Raw genomic sequence first — 13,218 nt, forward strand, 5'->3', positions numbered from 1 at the left:
GGAAGAGTGTTTGAGGATTGTTGAGATTATGAGGGAGAGTTTGGGAGGATTGGTAAGATGTTGAGAAAGAGTCTTTGAGGAGTGTTAAGATGTTGAGGAAGAGTGTCTGAGGATTGTTGAGGTGATGAGGAAGAGTGTGTGAGGATTGTTGAGATTGTGAGGGAGAGTTTGTGAGGATTGGTAAGATGTTGAGAAAGAGTCTCTGGGGAGTGTCAAGATGTTGAGGAAGAGTGTCTGAGGATTGTTGAGGTGATGAGGAAGAGTGTGTGAGGATTGTTGAGATTGTGAGGGAGAGTTTGTGAGGATTGGTAAGATGTTGAGAAAGAGTCTCTGGGGAGTGTCAAGATGTTGAGGAAGTGTGTCTGAGGATTGTTGAGATTATGAGGAAGAATTTCTGAGGATTGTTAAGATGTTGAGTAAGTTGAGTAAGTTGTTAATCTTTGAGGGTTTTTAAGACAGTGAGGAAGAATATTTGAGGATTGCTGAGATTATGAGGAAGAATTTGTGAGGATTGGTAAGATGCTGAGAAAGAGTCTTTGGGGAGTGCTAAGATGTTGAGGAAGAGTGTCTGAGGATTGTTGAGATTATGAGGAAGAATTTGAGAGGGTTTTTAAGATGTTGAGAAAGAGTCTCTGAGGATTGTTAAGATGTTGAGAAAAAGTCTCTGAGAATTTTTAAGATGATAAGGAAGAACCTCTGAGGATTGTTAAGATGTTGAGTAAGAATCTTTGAGGGTTTTTAAGACACTGAGGAAGAATCTTTGAGGATTGTTGAAATGTTGAGAAAGAGTCTTTGAGAATTGTTAAGATAATAAGAAAGAACATTTGTGGATTGTTAAGATGTTGAGAAAGAATCTCTGAGAATTGTTTAGATGTTGAGAAAAAGTCTCTCAGAATGTTTAAAATGATAAGGAAGAACCTCTGAGGATTGTTAAGATGTTGAGATAGAATCTCTGAGGATTGTTAAGATGTTGACAAAGAGTCTCTGAGAATTGTTAAGATAATAAGAAAGAACCTTTGAGGATTGTTAAGATGTTGAATGAGAATCTCTGAGGATTGTTACGACGGTGAAAAAAATCCCTGAGGGTTTTAAAACAATGAGGAAAAATCTCTGAGAATTGTTAAGATGTTGAGAAAGAGTCTCTAAGGGTTGTTAAGACGATGAGGAAGAATCTCTGAGAATTGTTAAGATGTCGAGAAAGAACCTCTGAGAATTGTTAAGACGTTGAGGAAGAATCTCTGAATATTTTTAAAACAGTGAGGAAGAATCTCTGAGGATTTTCAGGATGCAGAGGAAGGGTCCCTGAGGGTTTTAGAAGGAGGAACGAGGGTGATTCGACGATGGAGAATTATTGAAATTTTATTTAGAGGGAAATGTCGTACGTAGTAAATCTGTGCCCAAGTTGAGAGTATACCGGCTAGTATTGCTATAAATAGGTACAATATTATTTCGATGAATTAAGAAGTATTATGGGTGAATTCTAGGTGTAATTTTGATATTGATGGTAGAGTAAGCTAGTATTGCTATAAATAGATATTCTACTTTGGTTGAGTAAGAAATATCATGAATGAAGCATTAAGAGTAAAATAGAGGTAATATTATACTACAATCGAGTAAATATATTGTGAGATGTGTAGATGGAGTTAAATATTACCACGATAGACTAAAACGTGTAGACTGGTATTACTATTACCAAGTACTGTCTATTTAGAAAGATACTATCGTAGAGTGGCAACGTCTATTTCCTAAGAGGACGTCAAAATATCTTTATCACGCTCCTTTGTATTATTATCATTCCTATCCGGGCAATATACTCGAGGACAGGTCTAATAACCTCGTCTCCCAGATATATTTATCAGGGACGTTAAATAAAAAAGAAAGCTACACCTAATGTTCCACGGTTTGTTTGCGCTCCTCGACCCCTACTATTTGAGTACCGTTCAAAAGGCACTTGTCAGGATCGCGATCTCCCCTTGTAAGGAGACTCTGGACCCGAATAACGCGGCGAAGGTTCTGAACGACAATATTGTCGCCGAGCTTTCTCGTAAAGGAAAAAAATCTTCGTTCCCTCCGCGATCGGCTACGATACAGTGACACCAGCGAGATATCTCGACGTTAATTGGTCGATCGTTCGATCGCTTACTCTCCTTCGAAACCTCGTCGATACCCGTACAAGGTTCGAGCGTTGTTAAGGTACGACCTCTCGGTATTTAATTACAACGTTAAAAGTTCACTATCCACCCGATTTTCCATTTATGTGGTACACCAATGTCCTCCAATTTCATCGAAAATTTACTTTCGATTTTCATTCAAACCTGTATGTATTCGATCGAAAATTTACTTTCGATTTTCATTCAAACCTGCATGTAACCTCAAAATTGAAAGATTCGAGGATCGTTAAGGCTCGGTGTCGCTATATTTATCGTAATTAAAGTTCCAGCTGGTGATTTTTTATTTACACAATGTACCAACAATGTTTCCAAGTTTGATCAAAAATTTGAATCCGATTTAAATTCAAACGTGCATAACCTCAAAATTAAAAAGTTCGAGCATGGTTAAGGTTCAAGTAGTATTTATTATAATTACAACGTTAGAGTTCCATCTCACAATTTTTTATTTACACAATGTACCAACAATGTCCCCCACTTTGATCGAAAATTTCAATTCGATTTGAATTACTATGAATAATTACTTCGAATTATGAAAACTACATAACCTTAAAATTGGAAACTTCGAGCATTGTCCAAGTAATATTTATTACAATTGCAACGTTAAAGTTTCATCTCGCAATTTTTTATTTACACAATGTACCAAGAACCTCCCCCAGTCTGATAAAAAATTTTCGCCCAATTTGAATTCAAAAGACGTTCGTTTACTATTTTCCGTCAACTACGCAATATATTCGATCTTAACCTTAAAGTTCACTGCCCCCATAATTCTCCATTTACGCTAAAAAATTCCATTTCGAACAAATTCGAAAGATTCATCGTCAAAGACCATACGGATAAAATTTCCCTCCCATTACGATTCTCCGTCAACGCGAAATACACAATCGATGGTCCTTGGATCGTTGAACTTCGATCGAAAGTTCCATTTCGATCGAAAATTGTCTAAATTCGAAATAAGTGTATTGGCAGACTGTCTTCCAACGAAAGTCTCTCGTCTCGAAGGCCGAAACGTTATTACACCGGGGAACCAGTTAGGATACAAGGGCAGGTCTGTAAGGTCGGATCGAGGAGTTAAGGAAACTACCGACTACCGAAGGCAGTTGATACGAAACTAGTTTCGCGGCCTAGGATACACGACGGAGGCTACACAGAGGGCGAAACGAGGGAATAGGAACGGGGGTGGGTTTCGGTGGGTGGCGGTGGAGACGGAAGGGGGTCGTCGACTGTTTGCCCTTCGAATGGAAGTTCTGGGGGTTGAGGGTGGCCGTTCCCGGGGTAGAGTGGTACTTACCAAATCGACACGGGCCAACTCAATACATCAAAGACCTTCCCAGCCAACAGCCGTGGTTATATGGAGCGGGTCGGCCGGCTCCGCGCCACCTCCGATGTCCATACATAATCATGGCCCCCGTCTTTGTCCCTCGAAATTGATTTATTATTCAAAGTGACGCGTGTTTCACAATGTGTATTTACCACGATACGGTTTCGGGCGTGAAACACGTACCGGGGCCGGCGGTGACCACCTTTGTAGGCGGCCCCGTAACCCGCATATACGATGCGCCCGCCGACGAAGAAATTTACCTTTACCTTAGACAGCTTGTCGCGGACCCGGTGCACTTTGAATGCCCATCACCGCGACCGGAATACATTTAGCTACGCTTGCGCCTCGTTTTGTTCGCGCGGTCAGCTCCGAAACCGGACGTTTGCTTTCGAGAGGTAAGGTGTTCACGGAGATTAATCGCTCGCGCGGGGATTTATCAAACGTCACGTGTACCTTTACAAATATTGTCCAAACTTACCGGAGCTTTCGTCGATATCGTAATCTTTGAATTTTGTAAGTGCATCAGGTGGAAACTTGCACTAATCTCGGGTAATTGTAATTGGTTCTTTTGTATTTTTTTTCATTTTCGTGTAATCGTACCTCGATTTGGAGTCATCCAAACGTCACATGAACTTTTATGAATATTGTTCAAAGTTACCGGAGCTTTCGTCGATAACGTAATCTTTGAATTTTCAAGGTGCAACTAATCATCTTGCACTAATCTCGGGTAATTGTAATCGGTTCTTTTGCATTTTGTTTCATTTTCGTGTAATCGAGTGCAACTCGATTTGGAGTCATGGACGATGAAGTGACATTACATCGTATTAAGGAGTTATCAAACGTCACACGAACCTTTATAAATATTGTCCAAAGTTACCAGAGCTTTCGTCGATATCGTAATCTTTGAATTTTGTAGCTGCACCAGGTGAAAACTTGCACTAGTATCAGGTAATCGTAATTGTTTTTTTTACATTTTGTTTTATTTTCTTATAATCGAGTGCAACTCGATTTGCAGTCATCCACGATGGAATGATATTAGCTCGTATTAGGGAGAGGTAATTTTACCTTAAAGGAGAGTAACATTAGGTAAATTCAAAGATATCAGTTGCAATCTATGCACGTGAAAGCAGAAGTAAGAAGCTTACTTTTCAGATTTCATAAAATACAGTTTCGATGGTGCATATCGAATTGTAAATAATACCTATTACGTAGGATTCCTTTGAGAAGATTAGGATCAGGCTAGACTAGGTTGACTAATAACTTTACTTTTACAATTCGTTCGATTTGTGATCTCTCGTCAGAAGTGTCACTTCTCTCTCTCGAGAACTATACATTTTACCTTCTCCTAGACGAATTATATTTTTATTCCAATGTACAACCAAAAACAATATTTCGTTTCGTTTCCTTTTCCAAAATGGAGAATATGCAATTTAATAAAATATTTGTACACTCTGAAAAACTCGTGTTTCGTTTTCACCAAAAAAAAAAAAATAAAATGACTTCCCGAAAAACCTAAGATACACAGTACAGAAAAAAGTGCATTAAATGCAAGATGCAACGAGAATCTTTACCACGAGGTTCAACTAGAATCTTTACCACGAGGTTCAACGAGAATTTTTACCACGAGTTTCAACTAGAATCTTTATCAAAAGGTTCAACGAGAATCTTTACCAAAAGGTTCAACGAGAATCTTTACCAAAAGGTTCAACGAGAATCTTTACCACGAGTTCCAACGACAATCTTTCCACCGTTCTCGACGCGACACGATCGATTATTTTGCCTACGGAAATGTGTCTCGAGGAGGCAAGATTTTTCGAAAAAAGTATCACGGGTATTGGAGAGATCGATCGTGATGGTCGCACGCGGGCCCCCGGGTTGTAAGGAGGAGTACGTAAACCGCGAACTCGGAAGCTTGCGAAAATATTGACAGAAAACAACCGTCCGAAGTTAATTAAACTCTGTGAGCTGTGTTTCTCGTGCCTTCGCCAGCTCGGCCGGCATACACTTCGAGTAGTAATTTCCTGATGGTGTGTACGTGGATCCTGGCGACCGAACGAAGTGGACAAACAGCAAGTTTCCCCGGCGGTACGTGTTCCTGATTCGAAATTGTGTTCTTATATATACGTCGTCTACACCCGACCGCGTCTTTGTCCACTTGCGAGCGCTTTTACGCGGCAAAATGTGGTGTACCGCGATACGATAATTTCTTTCTACGACGCGTGCAGGACCGACCGTGATTCTCGATACACCGGAAACCGCGCTGGGCCGATTCCTCGTGGAATAACAGATCGGGGAAGAATATTTTTCGCGGTAAGCTTTGTTTGCGCGGGATCGAGTCCGCGACGGTTCCGCGTGTTATTTTTTCACGGAATATTTGAGCTTTGTCGTTCATACGAACGATGTAGCGTAGGTGAAAATTTTTTATCGAGATACACACGGTGGACCCACTCGAATCGAATTTTTGGTTTCTTGACGATCTGAGAAAACGTCCAAGGGAGATTGTTCATTGATATCGCGAAGATGGAATTTTTCTCGAGGTTAGAATTTTTCACGAGGTTAGAATTTTTCATCAAGGTCAGAAGTAGTTTTTTTTTATGGAAAGTATATACTTTTGTTGTTTAGAGTTCAGAAACGCGTGGATATAGCACTATGTTACGTAGTATGTTACGTAATTAACGAAGTATTAGGTTGATTCGGGGTCATTTTGTTTTCCAAAGTGGAGAATATGTAATTGAAGAAAATGTTTATATACTCTAAGAAAATCGTGTTTCGTTTTCACCAAAAAAAAATGAAATGTCTTTCTGAACAATCCAGTAATTACGATAGATAGATTAGTGTATGAAAATTCATTGATCTGGAAGTGTTTCGGAGTTTAGGGGGAATTATTTTAGGGCATTTGTCTAGAGAAAGTATTCAGCTCGTGGTAATATTTATCTCTTCTGCGAAAGTAATATTTTTTCCAATATTTTTCTGTCATCGACAACAAGAGATGTTTAAAAATGGTTCATATTAGTTTCATGCAAAGTTTCCCTCGAAGGTAACGAAGAAATTGTTATGGGTGATGGAAAAATCACAAATTGGGTTACTCTTAACTTTATGGTAGTTATCGAGAAGAAATTAACAACTATTCATAGACTCCAAGTCTTTTGACGCATTGGGTGACGTTGACGTTAAATTGAAGGCACGCCTAATCAATAAACAATGATAAAAGACACATAGATTATCGTCTAATCAGAATCTGACGAATGACATCACGAATATAACGTTCTCGTAGCTTACGAGAGAACAGGAAGGCTATAGTGATGAGGAAATCACAAATTGGGTAACCCTTAACTTTATAGTAGATATTGGGAGGAAATTAACGACCACTTAGAGGGACTCTAACTCTAAGTCTTCTGACGCATTGGGTGACGTCGACGTTAGATCGAAGGCACACCTAACCAACGAGAAATGATAAAAGATACCTAGACTACCGTCTAATTAGAGTTTGACGAATCTCACCGCGAATGTAACGTCTTCGTAGCTTCCAAGAGATTTGGAATGTAATTATCAGTAGAAAATTAACGACCACTTAAAGATTCTAAGTTTTCTGACGCATTATATGACGTCGACGTTAGATCGAAGGCACACCTAACCAACGAAAAATGATAAAAGACACCTAGATTACCGTTTAACCATAGTCTGACGAATCTCTAGGAAATTAACGACCACTTAAAGATTCTAAGTCTTCTGACGCATTATATGACGTCGACGTTAGATTGAAGGCACACCTAACCAACGAGAAATGATAAAAGACACCCAGACCACCGTCTAATCAGAGTCTGATAAATCTCACTGAAAACGTAACGTTCTCATAGCTTCCAAAAGATAGAGGACGTAATCATCAGTAGAAAATTAACGAGTACTTAAAGATACTAAGTCTTCTGACGCATTATATGACGTCGACGTTAGATCGAAGGCACACCTAACCAACGAAAAATGATGAAAGACACCTAGATTACCGTCTAACTAGAGCCTAATGAATCTCACTGAAAACGTAACGTTCTCATAGCTTCCAAGAGATTTGGAATGTAATCATCAGTACAAAATTAACGACTACTTAAAGATTCTAAATCTTCTGACGTCGACGTTAGATCGAAGGCACACCTAACCCACGGAAAAATGATAAAAGCCACCCAGACACCCTATCACCATAGTCTGACGAATCTCACCGCGAACGTAACGTCTTCTTAGCTTCGTAGGGAACGGGGACGCCATAGTTGGCATTCCCGTCGACGCCAGCCGTGCGAATTCTTCGGCCCTTATTACACATGCTCGCGTTGCCACGCTGAAAGCCACCCCCCCCCCCCCCCCACACGGGTATCGCCTGCTCGTTTCTCGTTGCTCGTGTCGCCGGATTTAAGGCGTATCGTCACTCGGTACAAGCCGAGCACGAACCTTGTAAAGCCACGTCACGCCGAACACAGCTCTCGCTTGCCCTTTCTCGTCCCGAAGTCACGCTGGAATGGACCACTCTTCGAGACGCGTCTTCCACTCGGCTCCAGTCCTCTCGCTTCAGCGAACCATCGCCGCGTTTGCACCGTCTCCGTCTACCTAGCCCGAGTTCCCCTCCCTTAAGATGGCCTGTCTCTCAGACCGCCTTATAATCCTGAGATATGAACGCGTATTATGTGGAATGGTAAGTTAGGCTGGGGCTACTGGGGGGTCCGCGTGGATGCCAGGGGACGGTGTGAACTCGTCGTAACCCCGTGGAACACGTATATTCGGGAGGGGTGGACAGCCGGCCAGATTACCAGGAGGAGAGCTAAATCAAGATCAGTACTGCTAGCGACTTCCGGGCCAATGTTCTCGACCTTGCCTTCTGTTCTTTTTTCTCGATAAGTGTGCAAATGTTAGGTCGAGGATCGTGTGCAGCGACTTCCAGCACCTGGAAACGAAGAGGTTGTATTTGAGAATGGAGCAAGTGTCTTGGCCACAGATTAGGCGTTCAATTATGTTTGCTTTTTTGACGAGCAGTGGGTCCAGGTCGAGACTCTGCTCTCTGGATGTCACGCTCTTTGGATCGAGAGCTATTCGCATCTGGAAGGTGGGTATGGAATCTTCTTGGGTATGTGGAATGTTTCTTGATCGAAGGTTGACAATAGTGTCTCACCTTTCAACGACTGGGTTAGGTTTGATAGTCGATCCTGTCCTTTCTCGAGGTTAGGCTCTTCTGATTAGTCGTTTACATCTGAAAGCTTGATACCCTTTCTTACGACACAGAATTCTCCTAGATCAGGAGATTCTCAACAGTGTTTCACCTCTCGATAACTCAAGCTCGAGATTTCAGTCTTGACACCTAACTCTGAAGATAGACACCCTCTACGTTGCACAGAATCCTCCTCGATCGTCAAAAAATCCCCCAAACAATCTTCTTGCAAACTTCCCACTTTGTCCCATCTTTCAAAATTCTCCCTCTCGGTGCTCTTCTCTTCCAAAAAAATTCTCACACTTATCTCACCATAGAAAAATTCCCTAAAACTCGCACCTGGACCTAACCAAGTTCCACCCTCCGATCGATCCTACTTCCAACCCTCGAGCATCCGATTCTTCGACACCGATTTTCCTCCCAACTGTCACGAAAGATACCGCAAGGTTGCATTGGGCCTGTTAAGCGGAGATTCCGCGATAACCGTGACGCGGAGTAGTAGTGGGGACACCGTACCGCGGCGAACGACACGCCATTAAGCGGAACGCAATCGAATCAATCGCCGGTAATGATCTCGGGATCTCGGGGAGCGCGCGGGTATATCTCACGGGTATCTCGCGGCGCGAGAGTGGCCGGTATTAGAAACTGCTACGCGGTGGGCCCTTGGGGGGACCACGAGGAAAGAGAAGAATCTCTCTCTGTTGCTCCAACTGTCCCCCGCCCACCACCTCACCGTTCCCTCTCCACGGTATAAGCCACCAGGGCGAACATCCGGGGGGCAGACGAGGAAGACGGCGCAGAGATAGAGTCAAGAAGTCGGTGTGGGCAGATGACGCGTCGGATAAGGCGTCCTTAGGCTTAGTTCAGAAGCTGCAACCGGCTGGCTACCGTGCTGCGGCGGGTTTCACGCCACGGATCCCGAGGACCACCCGAACGTACCCGCGGAGAATGAAATCCGCGCGCTGGATGGGGCCAGCGGGGCGCGCACGAGAGAGAGAGAGAGAGAGAGAGAGAGAGAGAGAACCACCTCTAGGATTTCAGCTCCAGGGGTATCGCGTGCAACTGGAATTATCGCCGGACAATGGGGCGAAACTCTCTCCGTCGTCCCTAACCCACCGGTAGCCCGCCGGTCCACGTGTTGGTTCACCAGCTCTTCATCAAGCGCGGCGATCTCTCACGGACCGATTCGGTAGCGAAGACGAAACGCGCGCCGTTTCGGGGCGATCCTAGAAGGGAGACGGACGTACGTGCGTACGTACGGACGGACGGACGGACGGACGGACGGATCCGCGGTTAGAGATCCGGTGGTAGAGAACCGGGTTGTTCGGGTCGTTGTTCGGGTGTACGGGCGGTCAGCCCCCGGGGCCCAGGGACACACAATGAGTCTCTCGCGGTATCGCGCGCGGATCAAGGGCCGCCACGCGTGGTAAGAGAGAGAAACGGTGGGCGAGGGTGAAACCGTGGCCGCGGGGAGGGATTCCACCACCGGTCGAGCTCATAACTCATAACCCGAGGAACCGACCCCACCCTCCCTAAATCTTCGCGAAACACACTGGCTTTGACGTTTCGCCCGGGCGAAGAACCGTTGTTACATTATGCAGCAGCAGCGCCTCCGCTCGAGGTGGGACAAAGTACGCGCCGCGCGGCCGAGAGAAACTTCGGGGAGGGTACGGGGGAGGGGAGAGAGTGGTGATGGCGGTGGGAGGGTTGGAGGAGTGAGAGATGCCCGGACGGATAAATCCTTTTTCGTCGGACGGACAATAACGTGGCGGCTACGCGCGTGAGCGCGAGCGCAAAAAGGGATCCCTCTCGGCCCGATCCCGATCCTCCTGGCCGTTACCGGCTGAACTGGATCGTCGTATACCGGCCTCCCATTCATGGTGTGGTCCGCGCTGGCCACGCGCGAATACGATATCGTTTGTTGCAGGTGCGCCCCAACATCGCCGGCCGGACGGCCGGCCGGCTCCTTCCAGACCGCGAGAGGATATCGCGAGCTTCCACGAACGAATATTCGTCTCGCAACGTGTCCGTTCCAGTGGACACGGATTTTTCGATTTTTCTCGGCCGGTTATCGACGATTTTTCGGAAACGCAACTCACCGGGGCGAGATTCACTTCGGCGAGGTCAGTTGTGCGTCTACTCGCAGGGAAATCGGAACGAGATTGGAAGTTTCGTAGGTTTTTGATAAGTTATCGGTGATTTTTCGGGAATGCATCTCACCGGGGCGAGATTCACTTCGGCGAGGTCAGTTGTGCGTCTACTCGCAGGGAAATCGGAACGAGATTGGAAGTTTCGTAGGTTTTTGATAAGTTATCGGCGATTTTTCGGGAACGCATCTCAGTGGGGCGAGATTCACTTCGGCGAGGTCAGTTGTGCGTCTACTCGCAGGGAAATCGGTACGGGAATCAGAGTTTCGTAGGTTTTTGGTAAGTGCGTCGATTGGGGTGTTTTTTTGGAGGATTTATTCGAGGATTCATCTTTTTCAAGGTAATGGTATAGTGTTGTGTGTCTTTTTTCTCGAGAATCGATGTCTTTTACGATTCTGTTTACTAGACAGTTGGACTTCGGGAAATTCCTTTCGAGAGGGAAGCTAGAACTACCTAATCGCCTACCCTTAAACATAATTCACTGTTCTGGTGTAATTTTCGAGCCTTTTATAAGTCTTCTCGTCCGTGACGAAAGCCTTTGGAAACTCTACTTTTAGACATTTTTATTACTGGAGGAGTTTTCTTCCACTACTACGGTTCGTGGATCTAAGTCGATGGATCACGAATCTATTGTGACCGATAATCGACTGGATATTTATTGCGGTACTTGCTCCCCTGGAACCATGAACGTGAACACCGAAACGCTTCACTCAACGCTTTCGAAGTCGACAGCGAAAGACATTGTTTCTTGACTACATCTGTTTCGAGTTAAGCATTTCGCCTGGAAAAAGCTTTCAAGCTTTCTACTTTCCTACTTTTTACATTAACTGTTACTGGTGATCAACAATAATTGTCACCCTGCGTGCGAATAGAATCGTAGTCACGAATCGTAGATGTCCCACCTAAAATCTCCAAAACAAGAACACCAAGTCTCTGTGCACTCATTAACAATGTCGCTCGACAACGTCTGCCCCGAGTCGAGTGTTTTACCTTGAAATAACTTTTCTACTATCCACGTCATTCATTGGCAACGATCAACGAATAAAACTAACATTTCTCCTCCTTCCACTTGTGACAGAGTAGAAATTAAGTGCGTCCAAGGCGACAGCTCAAAACAGAAAATCCTTAACAATACCAGACTAGAATTAAGGAATCACTAGAGTCATAGGAGTCACAGGCTAGAGTCATAAGACTCACAGAGTAAAGTCATAGGAGTCACAAACTAGAGTCAAGGAGTCACTAGAGGCATAGGACTCACAAATTAGAGTCAAAGAATCACAGACTACAGTCAAGGAGTCATCAGTGTCATAGGAGGCACGGACTAGAGTCAAAGAGTCCCGGATTAGAGTTAAGAAGTCACTAGAGTCATAGGAGTCAGAAATTAGAGTCAAAGGGTCACAGACTACAGTCAAGGCATCACTAGAGTCATAGGAGTCACAAACTAGAGTCAAGAAGTCACGGATTAGAGTCAAGGAGTCTACCGTCCTCAGTGTTAAGAATTTTTCTACCGTGAGCTGTCTCCCTGCACAGTCTTAATTTCCGCGATCCCATTCGGTCACTCCAGGCATCGTCGAGCGAATCGGCGAGCTTCGTCCACCCTCTTCGAAAAGGTGGTTCCCTCCACCGCTTCCACGTTCCGTAGCGACGAAACCGGGCATCAAATCTCCTCTCGATGGTCCGACACGAAACTCGTGACGCCGACGACGGTGGAGAGCGGGGGACCACGGAGGCGGAGGAAGAAGGAAGCCGGCGGAGGCGGCGGCTCGATTACACGGAGCGCAAGCAGCCGGCCTTCTAGAAAAGCATCCTCCGGCATAATGTCCAGCCAGTCCGTGTCTTCTCCTTCGGCGTTCGCTGTCTTCTGCCGGCTTGACCCGCGGGCCCGCCGGGTTAGATTCCTACGCGGAGGCCCTCGCGTACACAATGCAAGTTATTGCGGCATCCGCGGGTCCGGAGGAACGGCAGCGGCCGCCGCTGGCGCCAGCGCCGACTCCGGCTCCTGCCCGCATAAATCCTGCCCCGGGGCCCGCTACTACTCCCCCTTTGTCTCCAACCGTACCCCACCCCTTTCTCTCATTCTTTCGGCCGACTTTTCAGTCCCTACCGCGCCTCCCCCCCCACCGATCTTAGTAATGGGGAAATCGTACCGCGAGGAATTAACCGCGTCGCAGAGGCCTGATTGTGTGGTATTTTGGATTTTTTTTTAAGAATATTTTTCCAAAAAAATTTTATCGGTACAATTTTATAGGGATCCTCCTAATGATGAAAGAATTTTACTGCGTGGAATTAATCGCGTTAGATACCTCATTGTGTGTTATTTTGGATTTTATTTAAGAACATTTTTCCAAAAAATTTTTATTGATACAATTTTATAGGGATCCTCCTGGTGACGAA

Source organism: Ptiloglossa arizonensis, chromosome 6, assembly GCF_051014685.1.
Source record: "Ptiloglossa arizonensis isolate GNS036 chromosome 6, iyPtiAriz1_principal, whole genome shotgun sequence".
In the NCBI taxonomy this organism is placed as follows: domain Eukaryota; kingdom Metazoa; phylum Arthropoda; class Insecta; order Hymenoptera; family Colletidae; genus Ptiloglossa; species Ptiloglossa arizonensis.